Raw genomic sequence first — 21,117 nt, 5'->3', positions numbered from 1 at the left:
TAAGTGGTTTCAGCTCAGATGGTACACTTTAAGGACACAGAGTAGAGTATTTGATGTACCGGACCAGTTCAGAAAGACTTGTCTCACTGTAGGACTTTTGGTAAACTTGGAATTCAAGAGTTAATTAAAATAAACTGCAGAATTGTAAGTTTTCAAATGAAAATAATACAGTGATAGTGTTTATAAACCTGAGAAATCAAGTGACCATTTATTGCTTTTAATATTTTACATATTTGGTTTATAACATTTAAACAACAATTTAAAAAACAACAAAATAAACTGTTTTACAAAAGTAACTGCAATTTTACGGAAGTCCTGAACCGCATTTGATGAATGTTTTTTCAGAGACAATAAGTCATTATTTCAACATAAGTCATTATAACGAGATATTATCTCGTTATTTTGACACAATAAGTCGTTATAACAAGATATTATCTCGTTATTTTGACATAACTCATGTTAAGCTTTGCACCAATATTAAACAATGCATTAAGTCATGCTGACACACTGTTAACATCAGTAGCTTACTTGGTACACTAACGACCCATGTATTTCTGGGAATTTTACATAGTTTGTGCTTTCATTCCAAGTTAACCCTTACTGATGATAACCTTATATAGACCATTAATATGATCCATATCTTTCTTATCGTTTGTCATAAATCGCCTATAAACTTATCGTGTGTAGCATTTCATAACATTTTATATTCCACTAATTCTTTCTAAAACATTGCCTGGGTAATTCATCTACATCCGAACTGAAAATCAGAATAACATTGACCGATGAGCCAGGACAGAATTACGTCGCACGTTATTATGTTGGTGCAGTTTGACCCGTACGTCTAATTATTGGGCTGCTGTTACAGTTTCTCGATTGCTTAAACACATTTGCCCACTCTGACATCACATTTTCAAAACAGTTAACACACAGGATAAAACTGAAGCTCAATGGCCAAAATGACTCATTTTGTTAGCAAAATGCTCTAACACTCACAAAACATTAAAAACATGCAACATAAGAAAATATTTCCATCAAACACCACAACTTGTGGTCAAATTAATTTATTCTTTCAATCAATCATTACACGATGGATAACAAAATACAGCCATCAATATGCAATATAACACTTTACAAACTCAAATGGATACTGAAAAAAAAAAAAAACACAACTACCAAAGGAAACTTATGGGTGAAAATACCTTTTAAAAAAAATATATATATAGTGTTAAAAGAGATGAGGGATATTATTTGCCGACCCTTAACATTACTGTTTCAAAAATCCTTATCTGAAGGTGTGGTACCTTCTGATTGGAAGCATGCCAACATAACGCCCATTTTCAAAAAAGGGGATAGAAGTAATTTGTCAAACTATAGGCCAATCAGTCTAACTTGTATAACTGGTAAAGTTATGGAGGCTATAATCAAAGAGAAAATGGTAGATTACCTGGACTCAAATAACATTTTGAGGGATAGCCAGCATGGATTTAGGAGAGGTAGATCATGTTTAACAAATCTGTTGGAGTTTTTTGAGGAAGCTACTCAGGAAGTTGATGATAAGAAGGCCTATGATGTCATCTATTTAGATTTCCAAAAGGCTTTTGATGTTGTTCCCCACAAGAGGCTCTCACTTAAACTCAAAGCGACAGGTATTTTAGGAACTGTAGCGACTTGGATTGATAACTGGTTAACGGATAGGAAGCAGCGAGTAGTTATAAGAGGCTCGATGTCACAGTGGGCCTGCGTTCATAGTGGGGTACCGCAGGGTTCAATTTTAGGACCACTTTTGTTCCTAATTTACATAAATGATATAGACACCAATATATACAGTAAACTGGTGAAATTTGCAGATGACACCAAGGTGGGTGGTGTAGCAGATACTGAACTAGCGGCTCAGCAGCTACAGCGGGATCTTAATTTAATTAGTGACTGGGCTGACACCTGGCAGATGAAATTTAACATAGACAAATGTAAGGTACTCCATGTAGGGAGCAGAAATATAAAGTACAGGTATTTTATGGGACCTACTGAAATAAAGGTAGCTGATTATGAGAAAGACCTTGGTGTGTATGTTGATGCTTCCATGTCTCATTCTCGCCAGTGTGGGGAAGCAATAAAAAAGGCCAATAGGATGTTGGGGTACATCTCCAGGTGTGTGGAGTTTAAGTCAAGGGAGGTAATGCTAAGATTATACAATTCCTTGGTGAGACCTCACCTAGAATATTGTGTACAGGTTTGGTCACCATATCTTAAAAAGGACATAGCGGCCTTAGAAAAGGTGCAGCGTAGGGCCACAAGAATGATTCCTGGTCTTAGAGGAATGTCATACGAGGAAAGGTTATTTGAGCTAAATCTGTTCAGCCTCAAGCAAAGGAGACTGAGGGGGGACATGATCCAGGTCTATAAGATTCTAACAGGTTTGGATGCTGTTCAACCGAATAGTTACTTCAGCATTAGTTCAAATACAAGAACTCGTGGCCATAGGTGGAAATTAGCGGGAGAACATTTCAAACTGGATTTAAGGAAGCACTTCTTTACACAGCGTGTAGTCAGAGTATGGAATAGTCTTCCTGATAACGTAGTGCAAGCTGAATCCTTGGGTTCCTTTAAATCAGAGCTAGATAAGATTTTAACAACTCTGAGCTATTAGTTAAGTTCTCCCCAAGCGAGCTCGATGGGCCGAATGGCCTCCTCTCGTTTGTATAGTTCTTATGTTCTTATGTTCTTATATATATTTTATCTTTCGCATTTAGTCCATTCGTTCTTGCCGATTATGCCACAGGTTCTCATCAACATCGCATTGAATGTTTTCCCTTGCAATGCACCGAGGGAAATACCTCCTTGCATGGCGTATCCATCCCTGGCAGTCCTCTGCACCTATTGCCAGGCAACCAGCATTCATTGCCTCCAGGAGGGGCATCTGCTCATATGGCCGGTGATCATACACCTTCCACCTCCAAGCAGAGAAGAACTCCTCGATTGGGTTCAGAAACGGCGAGTATGCAGGGAGGAATTGCATCATAATACGAGGCTCTGCTGCAAACCATTCATTCACAAGGCGAGAGTGGTGGAAAGCCACATTGTCCCAAATTATGACATACTGAGTCATGCCAGGCCTCAACAGCCCTCTCTCTTCGGGTGGAATCAGTATTTCTTTCAATGCATCAAGAAATGTGATGAGGCGTTCTGTATTGTATGGGCCAATAGTTGGTATGTGGCAAAGGACCCCATCATTGGAGATGGCAGCACACATGGTGATATTGGCACCCCTCTGACCTGGCACTGTGACAGTGGCCCTCTGCCCAATGATGTTCCTCCCGCGTCTCCTCACTTTACAGAGGTTGAAGCCAGCTTCATCCACAAAAATGCATTTGTGATGTGCCCCTTCTGCTTCAAGCTCCATTATTCTCTAAGAAAAAGAGCAAATTCACGAAGCAAATTATTCCAGTCGCATGTAACTATGGTAAACAAGGTATTACAATAAAAAATCTGTACCTGCACATACTGGAATCGTGCCTCCTTTACGATGTCAGAGTTTCTTTGAAATGGAACTCTGTACAGCTGCTTCATTCTGACATGGTTTCATTTAAGGACTCGATCTATAGTTGACAAACTCACACTGTTTATATTTCTAAATACTCCCTGATCTGCAATTACTGCTGCCTGGATTTCACGCAGTCTGATTGCATTGTTTGCCACTACCATATCTACAATGGCAGACTCCTGTTCAATACCAAATATCTTTCCTCTGCCACCAGTGTGTGGTAATGTGTGGATTCTATAAAGTAAAAGCAAAAAGCATGTCGAAATTGACATTACTGCATGACAGTCACATAAATAGGATTGATAAAACAGCTGCATTACTGTAGACACAGTTTGTTCTGCTAACAGGGCAATGCAGTAAAGCTGAAATACACAGTGGTATACATTACAGTAACACTGTGAATTACCTGTTCTCATTCCGAAAAAGCCTGACAATAGATGCCACAGTGCTCCGACTCAGAATGGGCTGGACCCTTTGTCCAGCCTCTCTAAAGGACAAGCCATGATTGATGACATGGTCAATAATTGTTGCCCGAATTTCATTTGGAACTTGAGCTCGATTTTGTCCTCTTGCTGCTGCAGCTCCTTCACCACGCATAGGAACTCCTCTTCCTCGGGCCCCTCTGCCATGGCCTCTTACTCTCCTTCCGTGCCTATCGCCTCTTTGATCCATGCTTGCAAATAGCAATACAGAGGTGGCATCTTTTGTAGAGGGATGAGGATTGATTGCTGATTGAAGAGTTGTGCAAACAAGTTTCACACAGGTGCATTGGATATTCATAATTATGCAAGTACATTCTATCAGCTGTTAATAGATGTTTTCCTTTTGTTCAACACAGTGAATCCAATGGAGTTTGGGATCTTTCAATGAGATCTGTGGTGACTGTTTTGACAAAAGGTGTGAAAAATGTGTGAAACAAATGAAAAAGTGTTAAGGCATTTGAAAGAGAAGACTTCTCCTGTGCTAAGAATGTGATGATGAAGATCAAGTGAATCCCAGTTTCACTGAGCGTGTCTTAGCAAATGAGAAAAACTGTAACAGTGCACAGACAGAGGCTACGTTCACACTGCCATGCTGAAGTGACTCAAATCGGATTTTTTGCCTTAATGTGACACTGATATGATCTTTTTCGGGCTGTATGGACACACAAATCTAATCTTTTCAAATCAGATTTATGTCATTTTCATACAGTATGTGGTACAAAATCTGATACGTATCCGATTCGCGGCCATGCGACCTGAATGTGAACGCTCAGATCGGAATTCATGTGGCTTTTTGCTTATATGCATATGCTAACATATGCCTGCACTGGCAGCGCGGGAAGGTAAAAATGGGGGAGAATTGCGATAACAGTCACAAGAAGGATGGAGAAGTTGGGGATTTAATTGATATTTGGAAAGGAACTGGAAGGAACCTATTGTAATAGAATAGTAATTGAAATAATTGCCAAAGAAATGGCACAGCGCGGACACAAACGAACTTGACTACAATGCCAAAGAAAAATAAAGAGCCTGAAGTCAAAGTTTAAGGAGGCAAAAGACTCGAATCAGCGCAACGGTCATGGCCGCACAACGTGTCGATTTTACGACCAGCTTTTTACCCATGTAAAAACGTATCAATGTGCGCATGTGTGACGTTTTAGAGGACCGATGCGTTCACATTACAGTCAGATACAGGTCACTTGTAGTTATGAATGTGAACCATCAAGATAGACAAATTCGATCTGAGCAAAAAATCGGAATTGAACGATGTGGCTGGCAGTGTGAACGTAGCCAGAGTGATTCAGTGGTAAGAACATGAACAGCCTTAACCGCGGCTAATAAACCCTGCATGTAATCGCACTCAGCCGACCCATTAGGAGATACCGTAAGTGTACTGCTCCACCCACATAATGAACTGATGAACAACCAAAATCTGACTTGACCCAAAAAAAGCATTGAATCCTAAGTGATGAAATCTATATCAGTAGATCTTATTTAATCCACGATAAAAAAACTGCAAAAAAGCTGTAACAAAACGATAGCTTATAAGACTATTTTAGACTATTATCATATTAAGTGGTTTACTGTAGAAAATTACAAAAAGAATCCACAGTTCCATGATTAAACTCCTTCCAACGCGCTATGATTGCGACTTCTTGAGCAAAAAGCACGCTCACTGGATATATGCGCTTGATGCTGATGGCACATGGCAGACTATGAATGCATTATAATTTATACCTATCATTATTATGTCGAAATAATGACTATCTCGTTAAAACGACATGTCAAAATAATGACTTACTATCTTGTTATAACGACTTATTATGTCAAAATAACGAGATAATAACTCGTTATAACGACTTATTATGTCAAAATAACGAGATAATAACTCGTTATAACGACTTATTATGTCAAAATAACGACTTATTGTCTCTGGAAAAAAATCATCAAATGCGGTTCAGGGCTTCCGTACAATTTCACTGAAATTCTTTTCAAATAATTGGAACATTTGTTTAGAGAATGTATGAAATAAAATTTAAAATTGCTTTAATAAATCTAGCCTGGACATTCTGAAGTTTCACAACTAAAAGGAATATATCTTTAAATAAAAAATTTCTATAAACACAAATCAGCATAGATTTCAAGTAATTTTGTTTTGTGCAGAATGCTGTGCTCTAAGTGAATGATTACCACCATGGTCACAAACACCACTAATCCACTTGGAGACTGCCTTTTCTGCATCCCTTCAGTTGACTTTGTTGGTTAAAGCTTTCCTCTTCAGGGCACTTTGTTGGGAGAGATTAAAAAACAAAGCAAAGGAAAGCAACACATTACTGCAGTTTTCAGCTAGGGTTTGCACAGTTGTGTGAAATACAACTTATATTTATCATTATCATAGAGACATAACACATGGGGTTGTAACGAACCTTAATGAAAAAAATACTAACATATGTCTAAAGGCCATTTGTAGGTGCTTAGAGGCTATTAGCCTTTTATATTGACTGCTTTCAACTGTATTTCAATCGATTCTCGTAATCATTCACTCCATTTTCCCATATAAACCCACTGATTTGACGTCTACTTCAGTTTTCAAAGTAGAGCCACCAGAAATGGACTAAACTAGTAAAAAGCACTTGACTGCTTTTTATACTGATAGAACCCAAATATCTGACAATTCTGTTCCCGCCATCCCCCCCTAGAAATGAAATGAATGATTGATTGAGTTTCCAAATTAGACAAATAGGATTAACTGTTAAAGTAACTATGTGACTATGGCCATTTAGGAAGAAGGCCAGACATGAGCTTATAATCTGAATCCAAGATTATAATGTTCAGTATGTCCAGAATTAATTAATATAGATTTATATTTACCATTAATATGGTAAAAAAAAAATCTTCTTCACTCAATTTTTGTTCCACAAAAACATCATCTACAGTTTTTAGTGGAAACATTCCCTCAGGAAAAGAAGGGGCAGAGACTTGTCTTGTTGCCAATGAAGCATTTGTAACATTCTTCCTTGTACATTCAGGGTGTCTTTTATGTCTTCAAGCATGGTAGACCAATTCAACATGCTGCACACTTGATGACTTGATGTTGGGTATGTCACTTGATGTTTGCTAGGTAGTTTGGAGTGGTGTCACTGCAGATACAAAAGGCTTTTATTCACATCTTTGTGGGTGGGGAGGGAGCAGTGTCTGTGGTGGAGGTGGTGGCTTGCATGGTTCATATGTTTCTTCTTCAGATTTTAAACTGGAGTATTTTCTTTTTCTATTGTCAAGCAAGGTATAGTTATCAAACTGAGAAATTAATTTATGAATATTCATGTTCTATATATTGTGTAAATGTAGTGTAACATTTATTAGAATATCTGAGCATGACAGAATCAACTGTGGTGATTTTATCCTGCTAACAAACACTGCAATCTATTTATGTGCACCTATGTGCATACTACTGAGTAATATATAAGAATAAATGACTGATAAATCATAATCAGAATACAGATACATACATAAAGATCCCACGCATCCTAGATCATTAAATTACCCCCAGACATCCAAAGAATAACAGGATGTAGATAGATAATAATCTTTCCCGCTACATACTTTCTTTGTCATGATCCTCTCTCCACGTCTGAATCAGTTTGAAGATCGGATTTCAACTCTGCTTTACTTAGTTTTTCCCTGGCCTGTGAATATGTTCCTATAAAACATCTACATTCTTTAAGGTAATTTGTTGTAATAGAGAAGAATTTTGCACACAAGCATACAAGAGCTTCCAAATTAACCTACAGTACCTGTCTCTGCTAAAACCCACACATAGTACTTCTCCCAGTTTTCCTGAGGGTTGGTACAGTTCCTAACAACTTTATCAATGTTTCCAGCTGACCAGTAGCATTCTTTTTTTTCCTTTCCATGGAGCCACTTGCTAAGGCAACTGTTCCACCTTCTCTGAATTCAACCATTGTAAACTTCTGCATTTAGACTTTTCAACATGAAATGCACAAGGGATAAAATACTTGGAAATAAAAATCAAAGTATAGTTTAACAGTAAAGACAAAGCAGTTTGTGTAGCTGAGGAAGAGTGACAAAACAATCTTGGAATGGTAAAATAATAGGTTTTCTGGTGTTCTCTGTTAGAGAGATAACATGTAGCTGACTAGAGAGTCATAAGAACATAAGAAATTTACGAACGAGAGGAGGCCATTCGTTCAATCAAGCTCGTTTGGGGAAAACTCAACTAATAGCTCAGAGGTGTTAAATTCTTATCCAGCTCTGATTTAAAGGAACCCAAGGTTTTAGCTTGCACTGCACTAACAGGAGGACTATTCCATACTCTAACTACACACTGTGTAAAGAAGTTCTTTCTCAAATCCAGTTTAAAATGTTCTCCCACTAATTTCCACCTATGGCATTTCTACCTATGGAGTTATTGTAATCTAACTAATCAACTAATAGTAAAGTAACTATTTGGTTGAAAAGTATCCAGACCTGTTAGAATCATATATACCTGGATAATCCTCCCCTTATTTTCCTTTGCTCAAAGCTGAACAGATTCAGCTCAGCTAACCTCTCCTCATAAGACATTCCTCTAAGACTAATGCCTTGTCCACATGTACACAGGTATTTTTTAAAACGGTGTTTTTCCTCCTCCGTTTTAAAAAAAATCCCCGTCCTCACGAACATTGTCTTCTAAAATATTTCCGTCCACATGAAACCGCTAAAATGCGCTGTCAAGAGCATGTCAAAACAACAGGCGGCATTATAACCATACTGCCATGTTAGCTATTCAGAAGTATAATTGCCAGTCCTGTTAAATTGAAAACCATGGCGCACATTACGACGCCTGTGTTGCTCAATATAATGCAAGAGTGACTCAATATTTATCTGTAGACACATAAGAGAAGTCCTGTCAGCAAGGTTAGTATAAGCACTATTTCAGCTAAGTCCGCCATTGCTCAAACTCGCCTAATGTATACTAGTGGTGGGCGGATCGATCCAAGTATCGATAATATCAATAATAATGTTGGTATTGATATTCATCAATACCAGTTTAATGAGATCGATACTTCAGTTTCAGTTTCTCTCCTGGATGCACTGCGGCTGTCTGTGTTCGCGCTGCTGCTCTCTATTGCCGCTCCTGACTGCCACGTGACTCAGCGGCGCCAGGCAAGCAGACAAGCTCCCCTGCACGCGTGCGCGCACACACACAATATAATATTTATAATAAAGTATTGTAATAGTGGGTTGCTGAGCCATGCTCGCAATAATTAAACAGCAAAGACAGTTCGGGGTTTAATCACCATATGCCATTTATTACACCCGCACCACTGCAATCACATAAACTGCCCACCGTGCTCATTGCCCCGTTTAATTCCTTTTGCCATACACACGGTGGGCGCACGCATACATGCACATACATTACGTACAACAATAAACATTAACCGCTATACACAGCACATTTATAATCACACAAGCGATTACTGAGAACTATTCACAAGCTGACAACATGTGGCGCTGCCCGCCGGTACTTCCGCGCTACGGTATTTATTTACTCATAAACTTTGCCCAAATTCTGCCCTGGGTTTTAACCAATTAATCACAAAAACATTTAATGGTAATGAAAATTAATTCAGCTTTAGCAATTTAATGATGCATCCACATTAATTATTAAAAAGTATCGATATCGGTATCGTATCGGCGATACTTGCCCTATATTTACTTGGTATCGGATCGATACCAAATCTTATAGTATCGTACACCACTATATAAATTAATTGTACACCACAGCAAACAGTGCATGCTCTGATGGACAACGGCGCACAATCTGACGTTTCGAGCCAAAAACTCTGTTTTCCCCGTCTACATGTCGACGCTGAAGACGGAGTTTCTTAAAATCTTCACCCTGGATGGAGTTTTGCAAAAGCTCCGTTTTCAGTGACCTAAGACACCGTATACGTGTGGATAAAAGCCCAAGACGTATAGAAAAAGTTTTAAAAAATACCCGTGTATGTGTGGACAAGGCATAAGAATCATTCTTGTAGCCCTATGTTGAACCCTTTCTAAGGCAGCAATGTCCATTTTAAGGTAAGGTGAGCAAACCTGCACACAATATTCTAGATGGGGTCTTATCAAGGAAATGTATAATCTTAGCATCACCTCCCTTGACTTAAACTCCAGACACCTAGAGATGTAAACCAACATCCTATTGGCCTTTTTAATTGCTTCCCCATACTGGCGAGAGTGGGACATGGAAGCATCAACATACACACCAAGGTCTTTATAATTAGCTACCTTTTTTTCAGTGGAACCCATAAAATATCTATACTTTAAATTTCTGCTCCTTCCATGGATTTCCTTACATTTGTCTACATTAAATTGCATCTGCCAGGTATCAGCTCAGTTACTAATTAAATCAAGATCCCACTATAGCATCTCTGCTGCTAGTTCAGTATCTGCTACACAACCCACCTTTGTGTCGTCTGCGAATTTAACCAGTTTACTGTATATATTGGTGTTTACTATATATACATTTTTGTGATCAATTTCTCTTGTAGCTTCCTCAAAAAACTAGATTAGTTAAACAGGATCTACCTCCCCTAAATCCTTGTTGGCTATCAATCAGAATGTTACTTGAATCCAGGTAATCTACCATTTTTGCTTGGATTATACCTTCCATTACTTTTCCAGCTATGCAAATTAAACTAACTGGTTTATAGTTTGCTGGATTACTTCTATCCCCTTTTTTGAATATGGGCATTATATTAGCATACTTACAATCAGATGGTACCACACCAGCAGATAAGGATGTCTGAAATAGTAAAGTTAAAGGTCAGCAAATAATATCCCTCATTTCTTTTAAAACTATAGGTAAGATGCCATCATGGCCCTGCGATTTATGAATTTTGAGATTAGTTTTGTAGCACATCAGCTTCAGTTATACACATGGGTGTCGCTAGGCCATTTGTACTCAGCCCCTCTAAAAATTCTCCATAAACTTTACTCAAATTGGTGATCGCCCACGTCCCCTTTAAATTTCATATGAAAACAGCGGCAGACTTCGGCTCCGCCCCATCTTTCAGCGCGGTCTTTAACTGATGCATCACAGACTGCGGCATCACAGAGGATTAAGCCAAGGTGTGTGTTTTTCGATAAATTGTTATATCTGCATCAGTGCAGTCCTTTTTCATAAATACAGTTTACAAAAATGTCAAAATTTTCGCTGTGTTACGTCATCACACCAGCTGTTTCCTCTAGCGAAAATGAAGCCCTTAATACATACCCTATTAACCTATAGTCTACTTTATAAAACAATGATGCTGTTGCCATTTTAATTGGATAACCTAACTGTCTATATAAAACATTACACAGTGCATGGCATTAACTGCCATGGAGTTATGCACACAAATGATTAAAAACAGTGACAGACAGCATTCAATGCACTCGTTTTAACTGCATAGCAGTGTGATTTACAGAGATAGAAAAATCCAGTTTTTTTTTTTTTAATAAATATTGTATTGTATTAAAGAATGTCCCAGATCGTGAAAAACATTTATTAGCCTTAGAGTAGGGTTTTTTTGTCACTTTGATTTAGAAAAAGTTACTTTTTTAATGAATAGAAACAAAAAAAGAATGATATAAAAAAGATGTTTTGTTTAATTACATTAAAACAATGTTTGTCTATATTAATGAATTAGAATAAATAGCCTAGTAGATATAAAGTTTTAAGGGGTTGAATGTAGAACCTACTGTCTTATTTATGAAGCTAAAATACTAAATGAAACTAGATAACATGATGATCAAAGTTTTAATATTTATATTTAACTGTAGATGGATATACGAAGGTTTTTCAAGTCACATGGGAGTAGGTCACCAAATGAGCAGCAGTCAGGTAAGAATAGAACGTGGGCAGCCTCTCATGCACATTAATACTGTGTTCCCAACATTGATTGAAGTCATTGCACCAAAAAGCAGCAGTATTGTCAAAGAATAAACATAAATATTTGACATTATTGGCACTAAACAACAAATTATTAATTGTCGTTCACAGTCACACGATGTAGAATTCATGCTTTGGTTTCTCAGAAAAGTTGGTGCAAAAAAAGAGTGAAGATTGAAGAAGGTACAGTAGAGAAAGGGCAAGATCATGATCCAGGTGAGAATGTGAACAGAGTTGGTTTGGATACAGTGTCTGGTCAGGTAAAAAATACAAATGAAGTTACCATATATATTTTTACATGATAGTCACAGTACAGGGACAGAGAGAGCTTGAAGAAGAGGAAGACATAAGTCAGGAGAGAGAGAAGGACATATATGCAGAAAAAGAAATGTACTCCGATAAAGCACAGACAGTAGCTGCATCTTTAGATCAGTTTGACTTGGGTGAAAAGGACACAGGCCCAAAACAGCCAAAATTGCACTATTATCCCCAGGAGCACCTTGGCTTACAAAAAAGATCATTCCAGTCAAACTAGTTTCAGATTTTTGTTTGGCTTGAGTATTCAGAAAAAAAAGATTCTGCCTACTGCTTTGCTTGTTGTGTCTTTGGTAAGAACTTGAGTTGTGAGTAGTGGATTCAAAAACTGGAAAAAGGCACTCAACGCATTTCTCAAGCATGAGGGGACTCAATCACACAAGGACTGTATAGTCTCTTGGAACAGTTAAAAGGCTAGTTCATTACGAGGAAATGTTGTACACCAGATTGAAGCAGCAAGTGCTGATGAAATTAGACAAAGAAGGGAGTACATGCAACGTATTCTGGCTGTGACCTGCATGTTAGGGAAGCAGGGGCTTCCATTCAGGGGTCACAATGAAACAGCAGAAAGTCATAATAAGGGCAACTTCATGGAATGCATGGCGCTTTTGCAGAAGTTTGATCCTTTCTTGCAAAATTACACTCCCCCATCAAACAGCACCTACCTCTCCCCTGTCAGTCAGAACGAAATGATAGACTGCTGCTCAAAAGTGGTGACATCAACAATTATCAAAGAAATGCATGAGGCAAAAATGTTTGCCATTATGGCAGATGAGGCCAGAGATGGACACACTGAACAATTAGCGATCTGTGTGAGATATGTCACTGAGGGAACAGTTAAAGAGAGATTTCTATCCCTGACAGAGATGAGAAGTTTTGATGCCAAGTCAATAACAGAAGCATTAGAGAGGAAATTACAAGAAGGAATTGCTCAGTTGAAGTGTGTTGCTCAGATATATGATGGGGCAGCAGTAATGAGTGGAGCAGCTGGAGGTGTTCAATCTCTTTTCAGGGAGAGGCACCCTGAGGCTATATATGTTCATTGTTATGCCCATGAGTTGAACCTTGTCTTGTGCCACACCTGCAGAGGAATTACTGAGGCCACAGAGTTCTTTAGCCTGCTGAAAAATCTTTACTCATTTTTTAGTTTCTCTTTGGTTAGTCACCACAAGTTTAAAGAAGCACAAACAAAATTGGGATTGCAACCATGTGAACTGGTGCAGCTGTCCAATACACGATGGGCCTGCCAGCTTTGAACAGTGAATGCTGTGCTTGACAATTTGCCTGCCATCATTGAATGCCTGGCTGTCATCAACACGGCTACTGCAGTGGGGTTGAAAACAAAAATCTGCAAATTCTCATTTGTGTATTTGTTGACTCTTTTCAAGGATCTCCTATCTGTAGTGGCAGGCTTGCACAAATACCTCCAAAAAGAGACTATTGATCTTCCCCAAGCATTAGCATACAAAGATGCTGTTTGTGATGCACTAAAACAAAAATGCAGTGATTCCACTGCTGCAGATATGTATGCCACAGCAAAGGCATTGAGTGAAGATAATCATATCATAATTGAGGAGAAACTTCCTGGGCAGAGACAGAAGACAAAAAGAATGGATGATTTTGTTGTTGAATCAGCTTGCGGTGCCCATAGGGGAATCAGAACAGAGGCAGAACAACTCAGAACAAAGTTACTATATCCATGTCTGGATAGAATGGTAACAGAATTGGAGAACCGTTTTTCTGCTGTAAATGCAGCATTGCTTAAAGGAATTCAAGCATGTAGTCCAACATCTGAAAACTTCCTGTCTGATCCACATTTGGCAGAATTTGCACACCACTACAACATTGATCTAAAGACAGAGGAAGTCATGATAGCAAGGCACTTTTTGACACGTAAAACGCAAGCTGGTGCTGCTCCACAGGACATGATTTCAGTGTATAACCTGTTGGATTCTGACATGTTTCCATCACTGAAATCTGTCATCCAGGTTGCCCTCACTGTACCTGTTAGCAGCTGTACGTGTGAGAGGTCTTTCAGTGTTCTTCGTCGTCTCCACATCTGGCTTAGGAGAACAATGGGTCAGTGCAGGCTCCATCAACTGGCAGTTATGGTAATCGAGAAAGAGGTCCTTGAGCAATTGGACCATGATAAAATTATAAATAGATTTGCTACTCTAAAGGAGAGAAGACACAGGTTGATAATGCCCATAAAAAAACAGTAACGGGGCTACAAAAAGAAAACTTTTTTTATTTTATTTTTTTACTTTTGAAAGTTAATAACCGCACCCACATAGTTTATTCCATTGTTTAAATTGCTAATCAATGTAAGTTTAAAGTTATATTCTGTTTTGTGGTTACATTTTTCTGATTTTTTTGAACATAGAAAAAGGTCTGTACTAGAAATGCAAACAATAAAATTTTGTGTTTATACAGTAAACAGCGCGCGTGTGTGTGATCAGGAAGACTCATTTGAGTACTGATTCTGAACAAGCCAAATATGTGTTAGACATCTGTGGGGGCTGAGCCCCCCTTAAATGAAAATCCTAGAAATGCCCCTGGTTATACATATACAGTATTAGTCATAGACAATGCTGGATTAGTAATAAAAGTTATGTTACTCGTGTCCTCTACAATGAATACCTGTGCAAAACAATCATTAAACTCATTAACTGTATCAATTTTATTTTCAATTATAAGACACTATCCTGCAGATTGGTGATTTCAGCTTTTAGAGCTCGTTTGGTCTTAAAATTGTAACGGTTGCATTTCAGGGAAACAGCACAGAAGCCGTGAGGTCGGGTAAATGGGGGTTTATTCGGGGAAAATAACCAAAAAACACAGAACACACACAAGACCGACATAAATGACTGGAAAGGGGTCAGACTGACTTGGAAGCACTTAATACATACGACTAATTAACAACAACTAGACACAGCTGGGAACACTGGGATCTCACACGAGGTAAATGAGGGGGTGTGGCACATCGGAGGATCGGACGAGCAGGCCATGAAAGAACCCTCCCAAAGGCACGCACACAGGAGGGGACACTGAAGGGGGCGGGAAGGAAGGTGGAGGGACTGGAGGAGGCGAGGAGGGAGGCGAAGGCGACACTGGAGGGGGCAAGGAGGGAGCAGAAGCTGTGGCAAGCGAAGGCATAGCCACAGCCGGTGAAGGCGCAAGCAACTGATGAGCCGGAGCTGGGGGACCCGCAGGCAACCGACGAGGTGTCGGGGCTGGAGCAGGAACAGCCACCTGTAGGACTGCAGGTGACTGACAAGTCACCACAAGGGTCACCATAGGCGACCGCCGAGCCGGAGCCAGGGGAACCGCAGGTGACTGCTGAGTCGAAGCAAGGTGGACTGCAGGCGAGCCAAGGGGTGGACACCAGTGCAGGTGTCCTCTCCCTCTGTAGGACACTGAGAGACAGGGGCCTGGCCGGGATCTGCCATGCTGGGGTGGTGGTCGGGGTGACCCACCAGACAGGCTCCTTGGGGCAGTCATCAGGGAAATCCCTGAGGGGTGCCACTCGAGTTCCTCCTCCATCCCCACCAAGGGGGCAGGAGCGGTGGCCCGACAGTCGGGGACCTCCTCGGGGATGGGGGCAAGGGGGCAGGAACCGCTGGGACAGGAATCACAGGGGGCAGAGCAGGAACCGTGAGGGCTGGAGCAGGAACTACCGGGACAGGAATCACGGAGGCTGGAGCAGGAACTACAGGAATCACGGGGGGCTGGATCAGGAACAGCTAGGACAGGAACTGTGGGGGCTGGAGCAGGAACCCTGGCTTCGGGTGCCGACTTGGGAACAGGTGCGACAGCGCAGGCTTTGGGTGCAGATGGCAAAGCAGCGGGCAGACGAACCATGAGAGCAGGCGAAGCGAAAACCACTAGATAGAGTATCGGGAGGGGCTTCTCCCGACATGCCGCAAGGGAAGCAGCGGAGAGAGAGACGGACCCCAGGAAGACACCTGGTGTGTCTTCCCATATGCGGTCTCTCCGCTTTTTCTTCCGGGCAGGTTTTCTCGAAGGCGGGGACACTTCTGTGAGCTCTGCCAGATTTTGGATCGGCTGCGGAGAGAGAGCAGGCCCCCAGGAAGATAGTTGGAGCTTCTTCTGGTCTCCTTTCCTTTCGGTTCTTTTTCCTCCTCTGGCGTGTGGCTGTCAGCGGAAGTTGTGCCGTCTCCGAGCAGATGGATAGCGGGTCGGCAACTTCCACCCTGTGCAGCGCGACTGGTTGGGTCCTCCTCTCCAGCTGCCGGAGGTTTCCGTGCACCTTGCTCATGAGGTGCATGTTCCCGGACGGAGGCATCCCACTGAGGAGAGTCCCACTCCGGCTGGCTAAGTCCAGCGACATGGGATCTTCCTGAAATTTGGGCTGGTTCAGCCAATATATCACCGCTTGAAGCAGACCGAGGCGTTGTCTCTCGGCCCATGGAGGAGAGTCTTCTTGGAGGTCTGTCATTCTGTTGTAATCGCGCGCAGGGAGAGCGAGCGAGGAACGAGGAATCAGGGTTGGGTACTCAGAAATCCAAAAGGCAGGGGTTTTATTACAAGAACGGCACAAAGACACGGTATAGACATCAATGACAGACCTGGGGAAACAGACTTGAACGTGGACTGAAATACACAAGACAAGCCAAAATAACAGGAAACAGCTGGTCACAATCGGGAATAGACACGAGGTAGGGGGCGTGGCACACGGAAGGATCGTACGAGCAGGTCATGACATTATTATGGTTAAATTTGCAACAATCTACTGTAAATTTTAGATAATTTCAAATACATTGAAATTTTACTTGTAATTTTACAAAGAATTCTTGTACATTAACAAACCTTTAATGTTACTAGAGTATGCCCACCTATAAAATAAATGGGTTTATCTTATAAAACATTCCATTAACATTATCAAGCAACAAATTTTGATTATAATTACAGCAAAATTATGTTAATTTTATAGCATATCAAGAGTAAAGCGGGGTCTTATATGTAAATTTACACACATTTCCTGTATAATACATCCATCTTTAATGTAAAAAAGTATACCCATCTGTCCAATTAATGGATTTACCTATTTAAAAATGTCCAGACTGTTCTTAAAACAGTGATTATAATTATAATTACGAGTCGTTACTTTTAGATCAAAAAGGTTAGCGGAACTGAATCTGTTTAGCCTTGAGCAAAGGAGACTAAGGGGGGATATGATTCAGGTTTATAAGATTCTAACGGGTCTGGATGCTGTTCAGCCAAATGACTATTTCAATATTAGTCTAAATACTGGAACTCGTGGCCATAAGTGGAAATTAGCGGGAGAACATTTTAAAACAAATTTGAGGAAGCACTTCTTTACACAGCGTGTAGTTAGAGTATGGAATAGTCTTCCTGCTAGTGTAGCGGAAGCTAAAACCATGGGTTCCTTTAAATCAGAGCTACCTTGTAGATAAGATTTTAACAACTCTGAGCTATTAGTTAAGTTCTCCCCAAACGAGCTTGATGGCCGAATGGCCTCCTCTCGTTTGTAAATTTCTTATGTTCTAAAATTAAGTATAAATACAATGTTTACAGGTATTTTAGCTTTAAATCACTTGTATATCAACTTAAAAAAAATCTACACTGAAAATATTAACCATACATTTTAAAACTTCATAATACTGCTACAATATGATTAACCAACCATATATATTTAAAAATATTCTACTGCTAATTTGAGAATATGTGCAATATTGTGGTTCAATGACATTTTTCTATGAGACAGCTGTACATGAAGCAAGAAACATTCAGTACACACTTATTTCCTGTTCCCAATATTTATTCAGGTCTGTTCATAAGCAGACTCAAAACAGTTGTGCCTCTTACTTACAATCTTGCTTCCAAAACCTGGAATAGCATGCAACTTTGCATGTATTTTTAATGAAAATACTCCCTTAAACTTGCATTAACACTGCGTACGTTAAGCCCCCCTTATCATTAACCAATCATGAAAAAAATAGAATAAAAAAAAATCAAGCAATAATATTCAGAAGTCTGCAGAAAACTGACCACAATTGCAAAAAAGGTACACTAAACTTTCAACAGAACATGGCCAGGCCAGATATCACTTGTTACAGTCTACGTTCAGTTTACAGCAGATGCAGCTAGGGTTCACAGTGAACAAAACTGTTGTTCAAAAATCAAATAAAAAAAAAAAACTACACCACCTACAGGATCCAACAACTGTAATTTTCTGAAGATTTTCTCTTTTATTCCCTCCATTCATAGTCTGCTATTTTTGTTATCAGGGAAAGAACCTTTGGACTGAGCGCCAGCTGCTTTCTGGAAGCTGCCTTCTCCACTTTCGATCCCTTGTCAGGGTTTATCTTGAAAAGGCATCTATAGATTGAAATACAACAACTTCATTAATAAAGTATGGACCAACTGTTACGTAATCTACACTCACCTAAAGGATTATTAGGAACACCATACTAATACGGTGTTTGACCCCCTTTCGCCTTCAGAACTGCCTTAATTCTACGTGGCATTGATTCAACAAGGTGCTGAAAGCATTCTTTAAAAATGTTGGCCCATATTGATAGGATAGCATCTTGCAGTTGATGGAGATTTGTGGGATGCACATCCAGGGCACGAAGCTCCCGTTCCACCACATCCCAAAGATGCTCTATTGGGTTGAGATCTGGTGACTGTGGGGCCCATTTTAGTACAGTGAACTCATTGTCATGTTCAAGAAACCAATTTGAAATGATTCGAGCTTTGTGACATGGTGCATTATCCTGCTGGAAGTAGCCATCAGAGGATGGGTACATGGTGGTCATAAAGGGATGGACATGGTCAGAAACAATGCTCAGGTAGGCCGTGGCATTTAAACGATGCCCAATTGGCACTAAGGGGCCTAAAGTGTGCCAAGAAAACATCCCCCACACCATTACACCACCAGCACCAGCCTGCACAGCGGTAACAAGGCATGATGGATCCCTGTTCTCATTCTGTTTACGCCAAATTCTGACTCTACCATTTGAATGTCTCAACAGAAATCGAGACTCATCAGACCAGGCAACATTTTTCCAGTCTTCAACTGTCCAATTTTGGTGAGCTCGTGCAAATTGTAGCCTCTTTTTCCTATTTGTAGTGGAGATGAGTGGTACCCGGTGGGGTCTTCTGCTGTTGTAGCCCATCCGCCTCAAGGTTGTGCGTGTTGTGGCTTCACAAATGCTTTGCTGCATACCTCAGTTGCATGGGCGTAAATTTCACTTAACAGTAGGGGCGGACAATAAATATCAAATTTCTCATGAGCAATTTTTGAAGGGGACACAAATAATACAGTCAAATTGTACTTATGAAGATATGTCCCCACAATGAAAAACTTTGCTTCTATCATTGTCATTGTAGCATGGAGACTGTGTCATTATGGTCATTTTCAAAGGTTTTCTCAGGTTCAATGACAAAGCAGATTTTTCTTCAAAACTATTTATTGCATTGTTTGTTATGTTGTTTACAGTCAAGCCATCAGCATACAATAAAATTTAAACATGACTTTAAATGCATAATAGAAATTGATTAAACAAAAAAATACAGTGGGGTCAGTTCGGACGTAGCACAGTGCTCATTTAGTAAATGCACAGCTAAATAATATGCTAATTGTGGCCGTTAATGTTAAGTTAACATTATGCCAAGTCGTCACAAATAAAACAATGCATGGGAAACGGCTTTGGTGTGTTAGTTGCAGTGCACTATGCAACAAGCTATTGTAAACAAGCTAACGTTAACTAGATAAGTAATATTTAAATCGCTAATATAGCAGATACATGGAAAATTACATCGGTAATCAGCATTTTTGCCGCAACTAATTTATGAATGAGTCTGCATCAACTATATTAAAGAGAATCGCTTTATTTAAAGTGAATAAAATACCCTACTTACTGGAGTTCAACATTAATTGAGCCACACCCCTGACTCGTGTGCGTGGAGTAGGCGATATGAACTGGGAAAGCAGGCAGTTGGCCAAACCACTGTGAGGAAGGGGAGGGGGAACTTAACTGTTTCTAAATGCATTTTTTGCGTTTGTTTTTTTTTCTACTTACAGAATTATTTTAGATATACATACATATATTTTTCACAATAGTGCGATTTTTTTTTATATATATATATATATATTTTTTTTGGGGGGGACAACTCTTGGATATGGGGGGACATGTCCCCTCTGTCCCCCCCGGGATTTACGCCCATGCTCGGTTGTAACGAGTGGTTATTTCAGTCAAAGTTGCTCTTCTATCAGCTTGAATCAGTCGGCCCATTCTCCTCTGACCTCTAAGCATCAACAAGGCATTTTCGCCCACAGGACTGCCGCATACTGGATGTTTTTCCCTTTGTACACCATTGCACCCTAGAAATGGTTGTGCGTGAAAATCCCAGTAACTGAGCAGATTGTGAAATACTCAGACCGGCCCGTCTGGCACCAACAACCATGCCACGCACAAAATTGCTTAAATCACCTTTCTTTCCCATTCTGACATTCAGTTTGGAGTTCAGGAGATTGTCTTGACCAGGACCACACCCCTAAATGCATTGAAGCAACTGCCATGTGATTGGTTGATTAGATAATTGCATTAATGAGAAATTGAACAGGTGTTCCTAATAATCCTTTAGGTGAGTGTATATTATTTATGATGTAGATAACACCAAAAACACATATTCACATCTGCATTCACCATTAAATTTGTTAATAATTGCAAACACCAAAAAGACATATTTGGTGCAATAGAGCATAAGTGCCAAATTTGGCCCACAGTGTAATTATATTTGGCCCGCGAGGCAATACCAAGTGACTTCTAGAGCTGGCCCGCCTGTATAATACA

At 40.0% G+C, this 21,117-nt stretch overlaps 1 protein-coding gene across 2 annotated transcripts in view; it reads right to left on the bottom strand.

Annotated features, from left to right (window-relative positions):
* Positions 1-21,117, bottom strand: part of klhdc8a (kelch domain containing 8A) — a 164,447-nt gene that overhangs the window by 47,502 nt on the left and 95,828 nt on the right. The window lies entirely within an intron of this gene.

Source organism: Paramormyrops kingsleyae, chromosome 8 (genome assembly GCF_048594095.1).
Source record: "Paramormyrops kingsleyae isolate MSU_618 chromosome 8, PKINGS_0.4, whole genome shotgun sequence".
Taxonomy (NCBI): Eukaryota; Metazoa; Chordata; class Actinopteri; order Osteoglossiformes; family Mormyridae; genus Paramormyrops; species Paramormyrops kingsleyae.
This window is presented reverse-complemented; position numbering and strand designations above follow the sequence as displayed.